At 42.3% G+C, this 19516-nt stretch overlaps 1 protein-coding gene across 7 annotated transcripts in view; it reads left to right on the forward strand.

Annotated features, from left to right (window-relative positions):
* The window catches only part of TAF3 (TATA-box binding protein associated factor 3), a 121912-nt gene that overhangs the window by 41698 nt on the left and 60698 nt on the right, over positions 1–19516 (forward strand). For 2 of the 7 annotated variants that reach the window (XM_055543508.1, XM_055543510.1), the window contains exon 2: positions 18416–18563. The exons of the other annotated variants lie outside the window; for them this stretch is intronic. The gene's annotated coding sequence lies outside the window, so the exon portion shown is untranslated. The remainder of the gene's footprint in view (positions 1–18415; positions 18564–19516) is intronic. 7 annotated transcript variants of the gene reach the window in all.

Consider the following 19516-nt stretch of genomic DNA (forward strand, 5'->3'; position numbering starts at 1 on the left):
TTGTAGAAAAATGAGAAAATTGTCAGTCTTTAAGAGTCTTTAGGAGTAATTAATACTGAATTTATAAATTTTTTAAAGACACCTGAATTTGTAACTTTAGAATTCATCAGTAGGGATTGAGTGGGTAGTAAGGGTATAGATATCTAGGAGGTCTTTTTCTTTTTTTCCACCTTGGAATGTTTTTTACATGATTAATTTCTTGATTTAAAAAACTTTCAGTACAGTTGGTAGACACACTTACTAGCCCAGAATTGTCAGCAAAAGTTTTTAAGTTGGAATTTCTTGCTCCGTTCTTTAGACACATAGAAAAAAATTAAACTGCTTGTTTACTTAATTCCTAAATATTCAGAATATGAATGAGAATACAATATTATACCATAATGTATTATTCAGTTCAGTTCAGTCGCTCAGTCATATCCTACTCTTTGCGACCCCATGAATCGCAGCATGCCAGGCCTCCCTGTCCATCAGCAACTCTCAGAGTCCACCCAAACCCGTGTCCATTGAGTTGGTGATGCCATCCAACCATCTCATCCTCTGTTGTCCCCTTCTCCTCAATCTTTATTAGAATTTTCAAATACTCTTTTAATTAAAAAATAGAAATATATTTCATTTATTCTTATTATCTTACAGTGAGCGTGTCTAAGAATCGTAGAGCTGAAGAGACTCTGAGATTATAGTCCTTCAATGTAAGAAAATAAGGTGGTTCAGGCCCATAGTAATGAAGTCTTAAAAGCTAGTGACAAATAGAGATAATAGAATGAGGTTTCGTGGTTCTTATTTCACTTTTTAAAACTACATGATAAATTCAGTGTCCCTCTCTCCCCTTCAGGTGCCTTTTATACACCGGGTATGTTGTTTGAGAAGGTACTAGCTAGAGAGGTAGTTCCCATAGTGTGCTGACAATTCAAATATGAAATATATCTGAGCTAATGTTTTTGTCATCTTGTCACAGTTTCCCTTCAGTGACTTTTACTGTACTTTCCACTGTGGCATTTATTCAGTAGACATGCGTGCATACTACCTACCACTGGACTGCAAGACGGTAGGTCCCAGGTATCATGCTTCTGACTTTCCCAGGCTATCTGTTATTCTAAAACATTCCTTTTAAAAAGAATGTAAGACATTTCATCTTGTGGAGGTACCCAGGAGCAGATCTTGGTTTTGTGAAGCACAGGGCTTCTACAACTCTAGGAGTCTTCTATAAGAAAGTAATATAAAATAACAAATACAAAAAAGCAGATTCGAAGTCCTACTGGCAGGGAATGGATAAATATAGTGTGGAATATTATATAGCAATGAAAACGATCTCTAACTACACACAGTGTAGAAAGCTCTCTCAAGCAGAGAGGCCATGAAAGAAGCCAGACCAAACACAGCACTGCTTCTGCTCTTAGAAGAGTGTGTGGTGGTGCCTCGTGGAGGCTGGGAGGAACTGAAGCGTAGGACGCTGGTCATGCCCTTCTCTTGATCTGAGTGTTGTGAAAATCCATCAAGCCATATGCTGTAATATATGTATTTTGTGTATGCTTATTATATTTTAATAAAAAGTTTTAAAAAATTAGATACAGAAGCCTTAAAGTGAAAGTGAAGTCTGACTCTTTGTGACCCCATGAACTGTAGCCTACCGGGGTCTTCTGTCCATGGGATTTTCCAGGCAAGAATACTAGAGTGGGCTGCCATTTCCTTCTCCAGGGGATCTTCCCGACCCCAGGGATCGAACCCAGGTCTTCCGCATTGAGGGAAGATTCTTTACCATCTGAGCCACCAGGGAAGCCCTTAGAAGCCTTAGTGGAACCCCAAATATTTTTATATACAGATTGATTAGAAAATACTTATTTGGTGATAAAACTTGAACTTTACATCTTTTATATCAGATATTTGTTTATACATTTTATAAATAAAAAGAACAAGACAACGCCCAGTTACTAGAGAGGTCTTTCAAAGCATTACAGACTAACAACTGGGTGTTTAAATGTAAATGAAAAACTTATCCTCGAGGAAGCATTCCAGGGTCAGGTTGGCAGAGAGATGAGATACGGATGAGATATGGCAGAAGGAACTCTGACGTGGGTGCCTTAGGCTTGAGTTCTAGTTTGGGCTTTAAATCTAATTCACTGTGTAACTCCTCTGCCCTAGTTGACTACTTTTTTTGTTTGTTTTTAATTACAGAACAGCATTTTGTGATTCTTAAGCAGAAATAACATCACTAGGGACTGTATATATTAGATGTTGATAGTCTTTCCTATGGGCTGTTCCTGTAACTTAACAGGTGTGCCATAGGTTGAATAATGGAAAGAAATAGTGAGGTCAGTTGAACAGCCATCGATTGGGTAATTACAGTGTGCTCAAAACTGGAAATCAAGCAGGTTGATTAATCCCCAAGTTTTCACAGACACAGCTGTTTCCTAAAGCGGTTGTTTTTCAGTCACTAAGTCGTGTCCAACTGTTGTGACCCCATGGACTGCAGCACGCCAGGCTTCCCTGTTCTTCACCGTCTCCTGGAGTTTGCTCAAACTCATTGCGTCGGTCCATTGAGTCAGCGATGCTATGCTACCATCTCATCCTCTGTTGCTCCCTTCTCTTGCCCTCAATTTCTCCCAGCAGATCCTAAAGTGGTGGGTGCATTATATATTTTGCTGGGTTTCAGGGAAGCAATTAAACATTTATAGGTGTTTTTGTATTTAGCTTTTGAAAAATTAGATACAGTTGGCATTGTGCAGAGATCTACTTACCAGAGCTTGTCAACCAACCATTGGTCTCAGCATGTTGGGTTTGATGGTTTGTCTGGTCCAACACGTGCATCACACTTACCACATATCAGTGCCAGGCACACTGCACAGCCCTTGCTCTAAGAAATTCACAGTCTTGTGATAGGATCTGACACATCTAGTCCATCTACTTCATTTTGTAATAGAAGAAATAATATTATTAAGAGACTGAGAAAAAAATCTTCAGAAGCAAGAAAATGAGAGTAAGAAGTTTGGTCTTTACATGGTACCATTAAAGATGGTACCTAAAGATGGTAGAAAGCCTTTGAAATGATTTAGGGGAAAAAGATTGTAACCACAGGGAAAGGCACGTAGGTTTGAGGGGTGAAAAATACCCGGGGCATAGACTGTGTCTCAGTGTAAGGAGGAATTGTCTAACAGGTACAGTTGTCTGAAGAGGCAGTGGTTCATATCCCAGGCTGGTAGGAGGAGCAGGGGGCCACTGGTGGGTCCAGGAACTGCCCAAGAGAGCACTTGAGGTTCTTGCAAAAATATTAAGCAGCAGCTGATTCAATATGTGAGATGATTTTGTTTTACTTTCTGCTTGGAGATCATTTCAGACTTACAGAAACTTGTAAGAACAACACAAAGAATCCCTTGTATTCTTCACTCATATTCCTAAAACATTAACATCTTAGCTCATTTACTCCATCATTCTGTTTGTGCTGCGATTCATGGGGTCACAAAGAGTCGGACACGACTGAGTGACTGATCTGATCTGATACAAACACACACATACACGTTTTCTTTTGTCTTTTCCTGAACCATTTGAAAGTAGGGTGCCAACAAGATGCCCTTTTACCAGTAAATATTTTGGTGTGTATTTCCTAAAAAAAGAAGGGGTTTCTGATACGTAACCACAATTCAGTCATCAGAATCCAGAAATTAACATTGATATAATGATATCATCTGATTTATAGGCCGTATATTAAAATTATATCACTTGTCCCAGCAATATCCCCTGTAGCAAAACGAAAGGAGAATGTCTGGTCCAGCATCCAGTTAGGAATCACGGTTTCCTTATGAGGTTCCAGTGATGTGTTTTTGTCTGGAATCCCATGGAAGTAGTGCTGTGTTCTTCTTGTGGGCCGTGTGAAAAGCCCAGCAGTGTTGATTCCATTTTGATTTTCCTTGATTTTCCAGGTCTCTCCACTGTCAAGTTATTAATTTTTTCTCCGTTGTCGCTAACACTCTTGTGGGGAGATGCTTTGAGATGATGCAGATATTCTATCCACCACTTCTGGTGCCCACTGATGATTTTCACCCGGACCAGTTATTACCGTCAGAGTTGCTAGATGGTAAATTTCTAATCCATCCTTCTACATTTATTAGTTGGCATTCTATGCTAAGGGAGATTTTTCCTTCTTTCCCACTTATTTATTCATGTATTTATATCAGTGTACACTTGTGAATTTCTATTTTAGTCAGTGGTTATTTATTTTGGTGCTTAAATCTTCTCTGGTTTGGCCCATGCAAGCCCCTCAAGCTGCCTTGGTGTTCTTTAATATGTTCCCATCATTCTCGGAGGACTTCCCTCATAGCTCAGTTGGTAAAGAATCTGCCTGCAATGCAGGAGACCTGGGTTCAATTCTTGAGTTGGGAAGATCCCCTGGAGGAGGAAATGGCAATCCTCTCCAGTATTGTTGCCTGGAAAATCCCATGGACAGAGGAGCCTGGCAGGCTACAGTCCATGGGGTGGCGAAGAGTCAGATGCAACTGAGCGATTTAGCACAGCTATATGAAAAACAGTCCTCCTAACTAGATTTCAGTTTTCATTCACAGTTACTTCACTTGTTTAATATTTCGTTTGAAGGTATATAGTCAAGAGTTTGTGTTCAGAAGTTCTTTGGAGGGGCTGGAGGGTTATTGTTTAGCAGCCACGGGGAGGCTCTTTGAGCTGAGCACCTTCATGGGCGCTGCCCCGGTGGTTGTATTTGATGACCTGTCATCGGGCTTTTAGCTTTGAAGAACCCCTTCTAGGCCAGATCTTCTGCGTGTTGGTGCTTTGGGACAAGTCGGCCACTTTCCATGCGACCAACCGTCCTTCCCACCCTACGCTGTCCGCTTCCCTCCCCATATCCTGGGGTCTTGGCGTCACCTGGAGCTCTGGTCTCTCTTCTGTTTCTCAAGTGGATTCTTTTCTTTCTCCTGCCTCTTTCCTTGATCACAACCTTCCGTAGAATCCTGTTAATTTTTGTTTTATCCTGAAAATAAATATTTCCTCACCATATGTCATAACCAAAGAAAAGTGTGGGCTTGGCACTTGGAGAGGTCTATGAGAATCCTGACCTGGCCCCTCAGTAGCTGGATGACTCTCTCAACCCCTGTGAACTCGTTTCCTTATCAGCAAGATGAGGGTCATCGGGTCTCAAGGGGTGGCCATAAAAGCGAAACGAGGCCTCACATCTCCACTGTAGCACACAGCAGACAGCCAGTAAGTGTTCATCCCCATCTTACCCCCAGTATTCTCTGTACTTCCAACACTTACAGCCTGCTCTCTGCTCTCAGTAACTTCTTCAATCAGGAAGCGAAACTTACATTCCTGACATGAATAGGAAAATAATATACAGACCGGAGTCATCTCACATTGAAATTATTTTAAATACCTTCTTTAGGAGCATCTTTAAATTTTGCCTGAAACGTTCTCTTTCGTGTCAGGAAGACAAGCTGGTGGAGGAAATGGTCAGGGGAACAGGATCTAAAGCCATTTCTGGACAGTTCCCGCTGTGAAGGGGGTGCTGGAAAAATGAAGGTCCCCTGGGACATGCTGTCCTGTGTCGGGCAGTGCAGCTCCGAGGCCGGCGTGGAACTGCGCTTACAAACTGTGGCAGGTGTGGAGAGAACTTTTTGTGATCGCGCAGAGTCAAGAAAGGCTTTCTCCTCATGGTGAAAAGACTGCGTGTATAGCTCTTCTTCCTCTTCCCGTCTCTCTTTTCTTTTTTCTTTCCCCACTTCTGCTGCTCATAGGGAAAGGAAGCAGGAGGATCAGAGAGCAGAGCAGATGAAAATGCAACCTAAGACTTTTCCTGGCGATGACTGTGAACTGTTTAGGAAGATGAATTGACTGCCTGGGACTGAAACAGATAAGAACCCCAGGAGTGTTTTGATGCTGAATCATCTGAAGCCTGAGAACAAACCTCAAGAAAGGCTTTTCAGTCCACCCTAGAATTGGGGTGATAAACGTGGAGTTAAGGATTAGAGAGGAAGATACCTGATTGTACCTTTAGATTATTAAGATTCTTTATAATTTTAATTGGCCATTTAAAACAGAATGCCAGAGGAAATGATCGAGTTGAAAACAGAGCTTTGAAGTCTTTCATGCAAGCTCTTGGCCAGTGGTTCCAACTCCATTCCACAGAGCAACAATAGAATAACTTGGGGAGCTTTTTAAACTAGAGGTTTCTAGGCCTCCGAGTCCATATTGTAGAATGCCCCTGCCGTCGCGGTGAACTGGCCCACCTGGCCAGCGTTGGGTCCATTGCTCTGCATCTCATCACCTTGTGTTTCTAGCTCCTTCTCACCCTGCTTCCCCTGCCTGCAGACACGCTCAGATCTCTCCCATTTTAAGACAGACATTTAAAGCCCTTCTTTAACTTCCTCCAGGCCAAGGAGCACACCCCTTCTTTCTGGGTCTCCCCACATGTCCATGCTTCAAGGGCCACCATCTTCTATCTCATTCCCCTGGTAGATGCCTGTGGGGTCCTCTGGCAACTTTTTTTTTTCACTGTTCTCATCACCTCTCTCTCTTGAATTCTTATCAGTTCAGCCTCCTCAACATTAAGTCCACATTCTTCTCTGACCCCAAGGGCCCAGTTCTGATTTCGCAGTTACCCTTCCTGCTTCCTCTGTCCACCATACTGGGCCCGAGCAGTATTTCTGTAACAGAGATCTAGTTACTGCTCTACTTACAGTTCTTCAGATTATTTTGCCTTCCTGATAAAAATCACAGGCTTGTCCACGGCAGGTAGGACCAGCCTCGCTCTCCGCACCCATCCTCTGCCCTTTACTTGCCAGCCTGCAATGCTCAGGGGTCTCTCACCTGCCCGCCTTGGTTTCTTATGCTTCAGAGACCGCCTCCTCTGCCTATCTGCCTGCTGAACTTCTATATCCTTTTTAGGATTTAACCCCTTTCAAGTTCTCTTTGACCTCTCCTTGCTGGCCAGGCCTGGCTGGGAGCTGGGAGCATCCTGTCCCCGTGTCTGTGCTGGTCCCTTATCGCTTGCAAGCGAGCTTCTGCGTCTGCACTCCTGGTCCCAGCTGAGCCTAGAGAAGCTCTTATCAGACCTCAGTTGGTCAGTTCATCACAGAAAAGAAGTCAAAGCAGAGAATTGTTTAAAAGACAAGATTGACATGTGAGAACCTTAGCACTCGATATTCAGCTGAGACATGTAAATGTCCCTCCACCTGTCTCTCTCAGTGGGGGTCAAGGCTCATCGACTGTTGGTTTTCTGGTTGGAATTTAACATGTCTTTTTGTGCATCAAACCCCCTCTGGTACATCATCGGTGATCTCCACTGTCACTTTCTTTAAACTGAAGTTAGAACTTTAAAAACTTACAAAGTAATCTGTGTAGAATCCATCTAGATTTTTAACTTCTAATCCGTCCAGTTTATTTTTTAAATCTCTGCCCACACTTAAATCAACAGACATTTCCCCTCCAGTGGTGAGTCTATATTGAGTCTTTCTGAACCATTTTGATTTAATTTTCATTAGAAACATGTCACTTTTTTGCATTCATATCTCCTTGGTTAATATTTAATTAAGTAACCTAGCTGCAATAACAAGTATAACTGGTGGGCACTAGTTTGAGAACAGCACAACTGATTTTGATAAACACATAGGTCAGCTAGTGGGGGCTAATATTTGTAAACATTGTAAGTGACGGGTGGAGAGTAGCTCCAGGCTTTACTCGCTGCGTGCTCTCTGCAGACTGGGAGTGTCAGCGGATACAGTTTAGAGAAAAAAATGAAGAGCATTAGTTAATCTAGTGAGTCACTTAAATGAAGGTTGAAGACTTTTGATATGAACGGAGTGATCTTTCTTTGGTTGGTTGCTGGTCATAATTTGTGCTTTTTTAGCCGCTTTTATGGTTTTGCCTATTTTGATACATGGGAGTAATTTTTTGAATGAATTTTAAGCTTTCATCATTTATTTATTTATTATTTGTACCCCAAGTTATTTTCAGCCAAGATCGGAAGATGCTTATTGTAAAAGACACAGATACAGATTACATTTTGTACACGTAACGATTAAAAAATCAGCAAATTGTATCAATTTCAAAAAACTTAGTATAAGTTTAGTTATTTCTGATTATCTGTGAGCTAACTGCCCCATGCTGTGAACTAACCAGTAAATGTATTGAAAGGCATTGTTGATTCTTATGGTATACTACTTACAGAAGTAGTTAGAAAAACAATTTTTTCCCCTAAAAATAGCAGTAAGCTTAAAAAAATATTTTCTTCCCCTCTTTTTTTCCTCTTCACCCTCTTCTCTGTATTTTTGTTAGAAAGTTTTCTCCTTAAGATATTTGATTATGGTATATGGCAGCTAATTCAAGCATCTGTTTATCACTGCCTGGCTAGACTGAATGTAAAATTTCAATTGAATTACCTCCCCAGAGGGCTTTGAGCTCTTAGGGTAAAACACATCATTTTCTCTTTTCTCCCTGGGGACTGTCAGCAGAAAGAATTCATCTAAATAGTTTACATGCATTTTGAAAATGTTGTATCTGCTGGACTTAGCTCTGTTGTTTGTGGAACATTGCCAATATAAATGGAATAGCTACTTTGCTTGTTAACTCAAGCACAATGGTGTTATGTGGTCTTACAGTATGCGTATAAATTGTAACAGTAAATGACTTTTGCTGATAGTTAACTTATAACCAATTTTCATATTAACAAAGAGATTTTCATCTTTTAACAATTTAATTTCAAAACCTGGATGTTTAATCATTCAGTCATTAAATATTTATTAAGCAATTTCCATGTATACAACTTTATTTATTAACAAAATTCAGATATACATTGTAAATGCTTATTTTGTCCCTTTTCTCTGGAAGAGTTTTGGGTTTTCTGTGGACCTTAATGTATTTTGTAAGGGCTTGCTTGGCTAAGAACTAATTAATTGAGCTGAACTAAATATATCAGTAATCAAATTCAGCATATTCTGTCTGTAAGCATCTGTAGTACAGACAGTGTGTATCAGCTCCTGAGTTTTCAACTTGGACTTTTCACTCATTTTTCAGATACCACTTTTATAAGAAAACACCGTTAATTTTTTTTATTCTGCTGCTGCTGCTGCTGCTAAGTTGCTTCAGTCGTGTCCGACTCTGTGAGACCCCATAGGCGGCAGCCCACCAGGCTCCCCTGTCCCTGGGATTCTCCAGGCAAGAACACAGCAGTGGGTTGCCATTTCCTTCTCCAATGCACAAAAGTAAAAAGTGAAAGTGAAGTCACCCAGCCGTGTCTGACTCCCAGCGACCCCTTGGACTGCAGCCTACCAGGCTCCTCCGTCCATGGGACTCTCTTCTTTATTCTACTTGATTGCAAAAAATTTACAAATATAAAATAAGATGAAAAAAGCAGAAGAAAACTTAATTGCTTTAGTTTTTCTTCAGCTACAATAAAAAGTGATGTTTTTTTAAAAGCAGCACAAAATATTTCATAATTTTTAAAACTATGTTAAAATATTAAATCTTGCTGCTGCTGCTGCTAAGTCGCTTCAGTCATGTCCAACTCTGTGCGACCCCATAGACGGCAGCCCACCAGGCTCCTCTGTCCATGGGATTCTCCAGGCAAGAACACTGGAGTGGGTTGCCATTTCCTCCTCCAATGCATGAAAGTGAAAGGTCAAAGTGAAGTCGCTCAGTCCTGTCTGACTTTTAGCGACCCCATGGACTGCAGCCTACCAGGCTCCTCCGTCCATGGGGTTTTCCAGGCAAGAGTACTGGAGTGGGGTGCCACTGCCTTCTCCATATTAAATCTTAACATGGTAAAATAGAATATATTGTCAGATTATTAAAACAAAAAAATTTTCACCTGTAATTATCAGTTCTGCTATAAAATTTAGGTTCTTTTGAGAAGAATCCCAACAGCCTGTGTGTCTGTTGGGTGATCCTTCAGTTGGTCAGTTACCCATCTTTTCTTTGAAACATCTAAGAACCTAAAATGGAAATAATTCATCGTTATATTATTTCAATATATTAAATTTTATTTTATGAATAGGCTTTAAAATACAGTCTTGGAGCACCTGAGATGTATATTGAGAAAGTTGCTAATTACTTTCAGAGAAAAGCATTAAGGCCTAAATTACAGAAAGAAAGTTTTGTTGCTTAACACTGAAGGTGGTTCAGATGGTAAAGAATCTGCCTGCAATGCAGGAGACTCGACCCCTGGGCCAGGAAGATTCCCCTGGAGAAGGAAATGACAACCCACTCCAGTGTTCTTGCCTGGAGAATCCCATGGACACAGGAGCCTGGTGGACTACAGGCCATAGGGTCGCAAAGAGTCAGACACGACTGAGCGATTAACACTTCACTTCCATGGGGAGAAGTGTTTTATCTATAGCTTTGAATTTGTCACTTGAAAGGTCTGTGCTCTTTAAGACCTGATAAACGTGAGAAGTAGGGAGGAGCCACACGGTGTGTGGGTTGCCGCAGGTTGTCCTGTGAGGTGACCCATCAGAACCCCTACAGAGCCAGGACCTGGCTTTACTAGACCGAACTTTGACCTTCTCAGGTACCTTCCTCTGTGCTTTGGTATCTCATCTGGCTTTTGTGCCTCAGCTGCTTGTTTCTCTTCATATCATTGATTGCATTTGTCACTTCTTTCTCACTCCCGTGGCGACCTCTTTCCTGGTCATCTTCTGCTCCAGTTGCTGCCATTTCCTTCTCATCGATGCCCTGACTTCCAGCATCAGATCCAGCCTATCTGATGTGTGTATACAAGGTTATCTCCACCTCCTCCTCGTCCAGCTTCAGCTTCCTACCTCTCTTTTGCCCAGGTCAACTTTTTATCAGATAGTGTTACTCCTTAATAGGAGTTTTCTTATATAAATTCCTTCTCATAATTAAAATATCACCTCTTTTAATATTTCTGTATACACCATATCTCTTTAATCATCCTTCTCAAAGAAACCCTTGAAGAAAAACAGAAGGAAGCAAGGGTTAGTCTTCCTCTATCTGTAACTGAATGCTATTGCCAGCCGAGTAGGTACTAAGCTCAAAATACATATCTTCTCTCCAGCCATAATCTCCTCGCCTGTATTACCAAAGGAATTGCACAGTTAATTTTACTAGGCCTAAAATCATCCTTTCCCTTTTCCATTTTTATGTTGTCTTGTAAACTCTCAATTGATGATTAGCTGTTCTAATGAAGGCAGTGGAATGCAATCCACAGCTGTGATTACTCTCGATATTTGACTTGGGAATGTTGCATATCTCACAAACTTCTTCTTCACCTAACCAGTATACACTGTTCAGTGTTATAAATAGTGTCCCTACTGTCCTTAGAGGCCTTAGCCCTCAAGGAATGTATTTGATCATAAGAGCAAAGAAGAAGAAAACGGCCACAGAGGTAGAAAATGGTAGAAAAGTAGAAAATGACAAGACAGAAAAACAAAAACAACTGGGTCGTTGTTGCCTGTGTGTTGCATCTCAGCGCTGCCTGGTGTTGGATGTGGGAGAAGAGGTGTCCCGTCTCCCTAGCAGGAGCGGTGTGCTGGTCCCTGGATGGGCAGTGGACACTGAACTAGTGGCCACGGAGACACGGTTTGCTGTTGGTCAGTGTTTTACAGTGGAGTTCATTTCTTGGAAACCTGTTTTCTATTCATTTATTCAATCAGTTAATGTTTATTGAGCCTAATGAGCGTCCCTTGGACAGCAAGGAGATCAAACCAATCAATCCTAAAGGAAATCAACCCTGAATATTCACTGGAAGGACTAGTGCTGAAGCTCTAATACTTTGGCCATCTGATGCAAAGATTCAACTCTCTGGAAAAGACCCTGAAGCTGGGAAAGATTGAGGGCAGGAGGAGGAGGGGACAGACGATGAGATGGTTGGATGGCATCACCGATTCAATGGACAGGAGTTTGAGCAAACTCTGGGAGATAGAGGAGGACAGAGGAGCCTGGTGTACTGCAGTCCGTGGGGTCGGAAAGAGTCAGACACAACTCAGCGGCTGAACAACAGCAACAATTAGTATCAGTTCAGTTCAGTCGCTCAGTATAAATATGTCAAATTAATCTATGATTTTAATACCTTTGGTGGGGGCAGGAGAATTGGATATGGACAAAAATGAATCCCTCTTTAATTTTTCCATCTTGATTCAGAGATTCTGCCTTTGATTGTTCAGTCATGAGTGTTGATCTTGCTTCCACTGTAAAGCTCAGTTTTTTGTCACAGAGGACCAGGTTACAGCGTGGTTCCTTTCTAAGCCAACAAACGTAAATGTCTGTTCCATGTGCAGTAGTGTGCTAACTCTGGGGAGCCAGACTGGAGGGGCAATCTGTGGCCTCAGGATGCTCCCCAGTTCTGCTGATGTTGAACACTAAGAAACAGAGATAAAAAATGGAGGGAGAACTAAACATCCAGTGGTAGGAACATGCTCTGGGCTGTAATGTTAAGTAAAAATAGTGTGCAAACTCTTTAGTATGATTTCAGTTAAATATGTGTAGAAAATAGTAAAAGAAAATGAAAACCCTAATTATATTAACAGTGATCGTCCCCCTGCTGGCAGATTGTGGAATTTTAGTTATTTTATTTTAAACTTTTTATTTTGTATAGGAGTGTAGCTGTTTAACAATGTTGTGATAGTTTCACGTGGACAGCTAAGGCACCGAGCCATACATATTCGTAGATCCATTCTCCCCTAAGCTCCCCTCCCATCCAGGCTGCCACATAACACTGAGCAGAGTTCCATGTGCTGCACAAGAGGTCCTTGTTGGTTATCCATTTTAAAGATAGGAGTGTGTACATGTCCATCCCAAACTCCCTAACTATCCTTTCCCTCCGTCCCTTCCCACTCCCCAGCAGCCATAAGCTCGTTCTCGTAAGTCTGTGATTCTGTTTCTGTTTGTAGGTAAGGTCATTTGTATCCTATCTTTTTAGATGGAGTTTTGGTAATCTTAAAAGAAAAGTACCTATAATTAGGGTTGCCTTTTCCATTCATTTTCTTCAATTGACATAAAAACTAGCATCTACTTATATCACTGCTTCTTTGTTTGCCTCCCCATTAATTGTTGGAATATTTTGGAGAGGAGTAGATAGTATTTGCATAATGGTGTTAAGTTTATCGTTGTTTCGTCACTAAGTTGTTCCAACTCTTTGTGACCCTATGGACTGTAGCCCACCAGACTCCTCTGTCCATGGGGATTCTCCAGGCAAGAATACTGGAGTGGGTTGCCATTTCCTTCTCAAGGGATCTTCCCGACCCAGGAATCTGACCCACATCTCCTGCGTGGGCAGACAGATTCTTTACTCCTGAGCCACTGGGGATGCCAGAGTAAAAAATCCACGGATGGGGTAACTTGGCTAATCATCTCTGCACTCTTGCCTTTACCTAAGGGCTTTAATTTAGCCACTGCTTCCCGTTCCCCCCATTATTTCTAATGGCTAAAGTAAGCCTTCTAAGCTTTAAAAGAAAAAAAGCCCAGAAAACATGAAGAGTCCAATAGCTTCATATACAGGTGTTGATGGATTACACTTTTAATAGAGGTTTTTGTTTCACAGTCATGTGAGTGACGAAATACCTAGAATACTGCATCATTTCTAGGGGTTTTGATTGATTTGGGGAGCTAGGATGTTACAGATAAGATGGATGACTGTTTTATATGCAACCACCCGGATGGCTGAACAGCGAGGTGGTCAGCCAGCTGCTCTCGTGTGACTCTTAAGAGGAACCAGGAAACAGGCACAAACATTACAGCGCTGGCACCTGAAAACGTGCTGTGTCGGCTGAGGTTCCGTCTCAGAAAACAGAAACTTACGAGATGGTTCAGGTCCTTTGAGTTACTACAACAGAAAAACATTTTTGTAGAAATGGTCACGCATAGGATGTATTTAAGAAGCAGTGACCCCAATTTTTAGGGAGATTTCATAGGGAAGGTACATCTACTTGTCGTAGGGTCTTGTTTGTTTTTAACTTATTCTGTTTTTACAGAAGTTCTTTTTCTCTTCAGAATTAATATTAACAAAAAAAAGATTTTGATTGGGAGCATGTGAATTTTATCCTCAGTTAGGAAGAAATCATAATTTTTTAAATCATAGCAAATTCATCGCAAAATAATTCACATTTAGGATCCCTGTTAATCTTTAAAATGATTTCTTAAAGTCATGCTTCATAAAGTAGTAGTGTATATAAATATTTATAATTTCTTTCAACAGGCTTATGGAAACTTTCCAGATGTTCACATTTTTTTTTTAAGACCCAGACCAATCATCCCCAAATGAATTTTTGGCTTGCACATTTAAAGTTACTAAGATTGTTACATTTGATTATAATTCACTTAAGAATGCCTCATATTCTAAAACCTGTTTTCTTTATGGGGATTTACTTAGGCGTGTACTGTCAGTGATATTATTAAAGCTATTTGTAATGGAGTCTGAATACTACACCAAATGTATAGCCTTAAGGTAAAGGAGAAAAAATACTAGAAGACACAAAATTTTGAAAATAAACCATCCTTGGAGTGTTGCCACACTGAGGCATAGCCCATGCCTCAGAAGTGAGAAGTCTGTTTGAGTGAAGTTAATTACCCACAGGGTGCATGTTGGTCACTCTTTAAAATTCTTATAAAAACAAAGAAATTAATTATCCAGCATAAAAAACGAGCCATACTCTTTCTGGCAAACATTCAATTAACTTTTTAGTGCTTGCTACTTAATGTTGTTTTTGACCAGCCAACCATTGAGAACGACTTTCCTTTGAAATTGGGCTTGAGTGGAAAACAGCGTTGCGAGTAGCTGTTCAGATGGGAGGTATCACTGGCTCGTCAGCTTCTTTCCCATAATCTGTGCATTCAGGGGCTAAGGTTATATGTTAGCCTCACTGTGCCGTGTGCCTGGAGCCCAGTTATTTTGAGTGTTTAGTGTTTAACAGAGTTAACCTGTCAGATCTACTGGGAATAATCAGAAAAATTCCTAAATTAATATTTCATATTAGAACATTCCAAACATGTCATAGCTTGAAAAAATTTTCCACCTGATCAACTAAGGCTGGTAACAGTTACATTAATTTTTTTTTTTTTTTGGAAAGTAAGTACTTGCATTGCCTTTCTTCTTTTGTCAAATTCCTCTTTCCACTCAACTCTCCTTCAACTTTTCCTTCTGAAGTTACTGTTTCAGTGTCTTGTCTTTAATTTGCATATTGGGTGGTAACATTCCTCTCTATCACGGGCACATAACCCAGAGGTAGAACACACACAACATCCAATAATGCCCACGTTTAAAGAGAGCAGGCCTGGTTCAGTCGATATCCTTTCTGACAGAGTCGTCAGAGACAAGTTTAACCACGGCTACACGATTCCTGGTCAATGGGAGAACTTGATGTTTGCCCATTAAGATTACCACTCTGAAGCTCCCTTCTCCTTTCAGAGGTAAACTTTGAAAAAACCAGTAAAATGTTGAAGGATTTAGGAAGGTGGCTGTTTTGGGAAAACCTAAAGATTTCTGCTGCATTGCTGTTGATTTGCCGTGTGAAACCAGGGTGGCACCGACGAGGACATTGTATTCTTCTGTTGATCTCTTGTGGCTGTTTGCACCTCCAGCCTGACAGCGTGTTTCAAATCTGACACTGCTCATGTGCCATCCAGCCTTTCTGCGACTCTGGGCTTTTCTCCCATGCATATTGGGCTAGAGTTTAGGTGACTGTCTCTGGGCAGAAAAGTGCTCCTTGGGCCAACCGGCTTAGCCTTCTGTAGACTCGAATAGCTTGAGTAGCTGTTCGCAGTCTTTGTGCTCCCAACCCAGGCTCTGGCACACGGGGGTACCAGCGCATGTGAAAGCTCTGGGGATAAAGCGGTGGGAGGCATGTCCACATCTCTGGCTGTTGTGTCGCCTTAGTGCTTGGGACACCAGAAGGCCCGGGGTCCTTCCGGGGTCTGTTGCTGGGACCCCACTTAGAGGACAGTTACCATGCTCCTGAGATTGCCTGAATCCAGTGCTTCAGAGTGTGTGTGTACATCCCTGCTGGCAAGCGAGGTGATGTCAGGTGACAAATGAATGTTTAGGTTTTTTTTTTTTATTTTAACGCATACTACAAAAATAGTGGTATTGCCATTCTTCCCTGGAGAAGGAAATGGCATCCCACTCCAGTATTCTTGCCTGGAGAATCTCATGGACGGAGGAGCCTGGTAGGCTACAGTCCATGGGGTCGCAGAGTCAGACACGACTGAGCGACTTCACTTCACTTCACAAAAATATAATTAACACAGGATTGGGTGATTTCACAGGTGTTATTGTTTATAACAAGGATAAAATGGGTACATAAGTTCGGGCACTACTGGTAAAGAACCCGCCTGCCAATGCAGGAGACGTGAGAGATGCAGGTTCCACCACTGGGTCAGATCTGCTGAAGAAGGGAATGACAACCCACTCACCCCAGTATTCTTGCCTGGAGAGTCCCGTGGATAGAAGACCCTGGTAGGTTACAGTCCGTGGGGTCACAAAGAGTCGAACACAACTGAGCACACACACAAGTCAAATATTAGCCAAATTTTGAGAGAAATAAAGGGATAGTAATTCACGTGTCATACCAATACTATAGAAGAATTATAAAGGTAATGTACAAGTACCAGAAGTTTGGGAAATACTGACTCAGCTGAACCACAGGTAAAAAGAAAAAATGAAATGGTTTTCCCCAAGTCAGGTGGACAGTTTGTATTATAACCCTGTAGTGTCTTATCCTGTGTGTTGGCTTTTATGAACTGATTGTGCCTCAGGGGGGAATGCAGTAAGCTCCTGGAGCTGCCCGCTCTCTTCCAGAGCTGCTGTTTCAGGTGGCTGCCAGGTCTCCCTCTGCCTCTCTGCAGGGAGGGAATTCTGCTTTTCTGCTCCCCACACTTGCTCCATGTGGTTGGATTCTGCGTTGCTTTATGTTTTAAAATCAGAAAATAAATCGCAGTCAGCCTAACTCCTAGCTGGGAAGGAAACCCTGTGAGTATCTTTCTTCTACCAACTCCGTTTCCTTTTCCAGAATATTCAGCAGGTTAATTATTTTTGTGAGTTTGGGTATACAGGTGGGTTGTATTAGTGTTTTCTAACTTTGGGGATCATAGAATATTTTTTTTAGAACCTAGGACTTTGAGTTTTCATTGACTTGTTTTCTAAAAGGGTTGGAAGTCTATGTTAGAAAAAAAACACATATCAAATTGTATTCATTAAGGTTAAGCTGCAGTCATAAAAAGGCCAAATAAACAGTGGCTTAAATAAGACAGGAGTTCAGTCCCCGCCACTCCCAGCGTGGCTGGTCTAGGCCCACAGGACAGCTGTCTTCCCCAAAATCCTTGGGGAACTTGGGTTCTTGCCACCGTGTCACTGGGTCATCTGCTAGGAGAAGTGCCCCAGTCCACAAGGCGGGGGAAGCTGGGTCACTGCCCTCGGGGTGTCCCCGAGTCCAGCGGGGCTGCTTTGACTCGGCAGTGACCCTGACGGTACCACCCTGCCATTCACACCACTCAGCCCTCTCCTCCACCCGGCTTCCCCAGAGGTTGCGAGGTGGCATCTCCAGCTGGACCACTGCAGGTGCCTGGGAAGAAGGTGAGAATGAAGTTGTAAGGGACAATTAGAGCTGTTCCACATGCATCCTTTTAATACACTTATCTCCCCGGTACACTTTCTCATCACAGAGACGGTTCTGAATCTTAGTGTGAAAGCAGATGTTGTAACAATGTGGAGCCGTGAAGGGTTTTGGGCAAGAAGGCAAAATGATGAGATTTGTGTTTTAGAAAGAGTGCTCTGAAGGCAGAGCAGAGGTTGGATTGAAGCTGGAAAAGATTGCAGGGAGGGAGCCGGTGAAGTGAGCTCTGTTGTAATCAGAAGTTGGAGGAGCACCTGCTAGAAGGCGAGGGCTCAGCAGATAGTTGGGGCTTAGCAAGGCCAGTGAGCCAGCGTCATCTGGATTTGCCCTGTGCCCGCACGTGTAGGTGAGTCCCTGTCAAAGCCTTTCCCCGTTTCCAGCCTTAATTCCACTCTTCCCTTTGCTTCGCCATCCCATAGCAATATACCTTTTTTCCCCAAAGCAGGTGCCACAGACTCCTGCCTTTCTGGACCAGGAGTTGAGGACTTGGGGAAGGAGCCTGTGGGTGGGGGGCAGGACCTTTGAACCCGAGGGTGCCTTTCCTGTCAAAGACAGCGGGCAGCCACTGCTCAGCCCAGCTGATTATCCTCAGGCAGGAATGCAAGCCCTGCATCGCCAAGTTTTTCAGTTTTAAAAACAGAAACCAGAAATGTCCTGGTTTTTAAGTGTTGGTAGCTTTCAATACTCTAAATTCTCACAATAGCTATTTCATGGGGTGGCCATGAAGATTAAATGGGTTCATAAATGAAAAGGTCTTTTAGAGTAGTACTTGATAAATGTCATCTGTACACCACAATTGTCTTCATCCCCAAATTCACGTCGACCTTCTTTTCTACTTCTGCATTGCCAAGAGCTACCGAAGGAAAATAGCCATGAAGCATCCAGACCTCACTGTGCTTCCAGAGTCACGGAGCACAGAACGAGACGGAAGCGAATATCAAACATTGTTCAAATCACAGGACCCTTTCTTCTGCGAACACTGACATGGAAACCTGAAATGTAAGAAGGATGAACTTGGAAGTATTCTGTTGGAAGTGGTTATAGGGAACTGAATAGAGCAGGGGTTCTTCCACTTTAGGTCAGAATCACTTAGAAGGCCTATTAGAGCTCAGATTTCTGGGGGCTAACCCCAGAGTTTATGAGTGAGTGGCTCTGGGATGGGCCCAAGAATTTTTGTTTCTAACAAGTTCATAGTGCTACTGGTACTGGGGTTGGGGAACCACAGCTGAGCCCTGTGCTTCGAGGTTACATTTTTACGTCACTTGTCTTGAATCTGAGCAGATGTGTTGTCAGTGCTTAGCCATGGCTGTGGGCTCCCCTCTTCCTCAGATGCCTGTTGTCTGGAATGTCCGGTGGTCTAGACAAAGCCTGGTCCACCTGCCAGCAGTAGCAGCATCACCTGGAGCTTTTTAGAAGTTCAAGTTCAAGGGCCTCCTTCCAGACCTACTGAACCAGAATCTCTTGGGAGTCCAGGATCTGTGCTTTTTAAAAGCGTTCTGATTACATGCTGAGGTTTGAGAACTGCTAGTCCTACTCAGGAGTTGAAGGTGGCTTACAAAAAGCCTGTGGGTAGAACTGTGTCCCACTTTCAGGACTTGGTCCCCCCCATTACTTCCCACCCCTTGGAGCCACAAATGAACAGCCGCAGATGGTAAATGAAAAGCTCTGGTTCCACCAGGAGCTTCCCTGGCCTTCAGTGTTCTGTCATTGGATAAACTGCTGCATTGGCTAACAAATGAATTTTAAAAATGATTAAAATTATGGGAAATGAGATGGGATGACAGTCCAGTTATATAGAAAGGGTGATGAATTAAATTTTAGAAATATTTGTGGTTGATGACTGCAAATTTAGGGCAAAAGGAAACTAGTATGATTTAATACTCTAGCATATGCCAGGTGCTTTATTGGGTCACATTTAATTCTCTTAACAGTAAAGAGAATTACCATTGCAA

Source organism: Bubalus kerabau, chromosome 13 (assembly GCF_029407905.1).
Source record: "Bubalus kerabau isolate K-KA32 ecotype Philippines breed swamp buffalo chromosome 13, PCC_UOA_SB_1v2, whole genome shotgun sequence".
Lineage (NCBI taxonomy): Eukaryota > Metazoa > Chordata > Mammalia > Artiodactyla > Bovidae > Bubalus > Bubalus kerabau.